We start from the raw sequence: 3,276 nt of genomic DNA on the forward strand, positions 1-3,276 counted from the left end.
CACACAGAACTGGCATGAGCCTGTGTGCCCTGCTAACTGTCTTTCTGTTGATTTCCGTGAAAATGGAAGTGTTTGAAGTCTGCTAATTCAGAGGGTGAAACAAAACCAAACTTCGTAAGCATCACGAAGTTCCTTCCTGACGCTCCAACCCCAGGTCGGTGCCAGCAGCCGCCTGTCTTCAAAGTCTACCCCCCTCCCCTCTCCCACAGGGCTCCCGGCAAAGCCACCAGCACACCCTCCATCCTCAGGTGCCTCCCAGGCCTGGCTTTACCAAGCTTGAAGTCCTGGTGGTAGTCGGAGCAAGTTACACCAGCCTAGGAAACCCCATTTTTTTAGATTTTGCGTATCTAAGCATTGGAATCAGAGCACAGACAGAAATGCCTGGGTGAGACGTGGATGGGGTTGTCTATCAGAATGTGGCCCTGGCCCAGCTCCCGCACCCCCCGCCCCGCTACCCAGCCCACATCTCCTTGGTGTCAGCCCGTGTGTGTGTCATGAGGCATCAGGGATTGGGCCTGACACAGGCCGCCCTTGGCACGAGGGTCCAGGAGCCCGGAGAAAGGCCGTGCTGTGTTTGTGTGACTCGCAGTGGGGTCTTCATCTGGTCCCCAGCCAACAGCAGTCAGTGTGCTCCCTGTGTGTCTGCAGATAAGTTTGTGCTTTACTTGGTGTTGCTGTAAAGGAATTCTAAAAAGGAAAAAAAAAAGTAATAAATGTTCTCTTTTTGAAATACAAAGAGCACTGGGCCGAAGCGGCCTCTGGCGGACCCTGCCCTGGGGTGGTTGGAGCGGTGGTGACCACAGGCCCAGACGTGGGCAACGGTGGTCTGTGGTCCTGCAGATGAAACCGGCAGGCCTCTTTTCATTGGCCGATGGGCTGTGCAAGGTCATCTCTGGATAGCGTAGTGAGCTCAGCCCTGGAGAGGTCTCTGAAGGTATAGGTCAAGGCCCCTAACCAGGGTCTGTGACCCCTTGAAATATACATGGCCACACATATATTTTTCTTGGGAAGGATGTTAGTCGTTTTTCTTGCCCTCTCAAATGAGGCCATGATATTTATTCGTTTGGCAGACTTTGTGCTAAACTCAAACCAGGCGTGGGCCTTAGTGCTGGGGACTAAGCGGTCCAGACACCTTGTCCATGTGGACTCAGGACACTGTGGCTTGGGTGATTGGGGTTGGTGGAAAGTGTGTTTTGGTGACTTAGGAGACCCAAGGTCTAGCTCTGGCTTGCTGCCTGGGGCTATGACTCTGGATCCGTGACTTCTTTCCTTGAGCCTCAGTTTCCCCATCTGGGAAAAGGGTACAACCATCACCACCCTTTGCTGCCTCTCTGGGTTTTGTGGGACTTGAGTGACAGTTACCATATTGTTGGTGATGGGCATAGATGGCTTAGAGGTCATCTCAGAGCACAAGCCAGTTTGGACCAAATATATTTAAGGAAGTCAAAGTAGAAGTGATAACGGTGGCCACCATTAACTGAGCTCTCTTTCTCAGTGCCCGTGGCTGTGCCAGGCTCTCAGCTCTACCTTATCACACTGCTTCTCTTGAGCCCAGGTGGTTCTCGCTCCCTTTCCTGCTACAGGCACTGAGGCTGTGGGCCATGCCGCCAGAACTCGCAGAGACACACAGCCTCAGGTCTGTGTGACCCTCCCCTCTGTCGTACCCTGGTCCCCCCAGCAGGCACGTCTGTGGTCGTATCCCCCGTGGCCTCCCTTCAAGCCGCACAGAAAGGCCACCGTCTTCAGGCTCCGGGGGGGGGGTTCTCCTTGGACGTTTATCTCTTTGTCCCTTTTAAACGGTGATAATAAAAGTCTCTAGAATGCAGGGCGGAGCCCTCTGATGTCAGCTCTCAGGCAGAGCGGCTGTGAATTCTGAGCGGATGGGAGATGACGGAGAAATTCTCTCCTTTCTTCCTCTCCCATAATCTGAAAAGACACCCAACAAGTTCATCTTTCGGTTTAAATTTGGCCAGTGCCTTTAGTCTCCGGATGTCTCAAATCATGAATCCTGAGCACCCGCCATCTGCTCTTTCATGCATAACGGATGAAGCCACGGAGAACAAAGTCGCCTTTCAGATTTGATGTGACCTTCAGCTTCACTGGGTGGATGTTGGGGTCTCCTCTCCCCAGAGAAGAGACCATCCCAATTAAAATCTCTCCAAGGACTTGCTAACAAATCCAGAGAAGGAATCTGGGTAAATTTCTGTGTCCTCGGTTCCCGTCTGGGGTCTGTTCACCTGGCCTTCCTCCCTCTGCTCCTCCCTGTTCTTGGAACACCCAGGCAGCCTCGCTGTTGTCAGGGAGTGAGCTTTTCTCCAAGGCTCACATGTCAGGCCCTGTCAGTCATTTACACCTAACATCAGAGTTATTAGTGCCCCCCCCCCCCCACCCAGCCGTGCCAGGAGCTGGGTGGTCCTAGTACCACTTCGAAGATGGGACAATTGACCAGAGACTCCCAGCCAGTAAGGAATGGACCTCGGATTTGAAACCTAGTCTGACTGATGCTAAAGCTTGTGTGTTTCCATGGTACTACCTACCCCATGGAGTACCTACCTACCTACCTCGTCCAAGCCGAGCTGCCTGTTCCCTGTTCTGGGGAGCCTCTCTCTCCGCACAGAACGGAGTGGTAGGGCCCCAGCTGGGCTCAGTACCTAGGGCAGTAGGGGCTGACTTCCCAGGCCGGGGGGGAACCTCTTTCCCACTGTGCAGGGGTGCCCTTGGGCCTGCTTCCCTGCACGTGTCCAGTTGAGGACTCGGAAGAATGTGTCTCACCACATTCGGGCCCTGTCTGGCCCCTGGTCAGCGTCACCCTGCCTTGGTGGAGCAGGGAGGTGGGGAGAGGTCCAGAGTGAGTTTTGGTGTCCCTCAGAGTGGGGGCAGCATCCTCTGGGAGCAGACTCAGGGTGTCAGGTGGTGAATACCAGCCTCAGAGGAGCCGAGAAGGAGGGGAACACATCTCTGGAACCCTGGCAGCATCTGAACCCAGTAGCTAGTTTAAGCTGCTCTGCAGTGACTGTGCTAGTAGGCATTATTCAGTTCACTTCAGTTCAGTCGCTCAGTTGTGTCCGACTCTTTGCGACCCCATGAATCACAGCACGCCAGGCCTCCCTGTCCATCACCAACTCCCGGAGTTCACTCAAACCCACGTCCATCGAGTCAGTGATGCCATCCAGCCATCTCATCCTCTGTCATCCCCTTCTCCTCCTGCCCCCAATCCCTCCCAGCATCAGAGTCTTTTCCAATGAGTCTTCGCATGAGGTGGCCAAAGTACTGGAG

The sequence above is a fragment of the Bos mutus genome, chromosome 2, assembly GCF_027580195.1.
Source record: "Bos mutus isolate GX-2022 chromosome 2, NWIPB_WYAK_1.1, whole genome shotgun sequence".
In the NCBI taxonomy this organism is placed as follows: Eukaryota; Metazoa; Chordata; class Mammalia; order Artiodactyla; family Bovidae; genus Bos; species Bos mutus.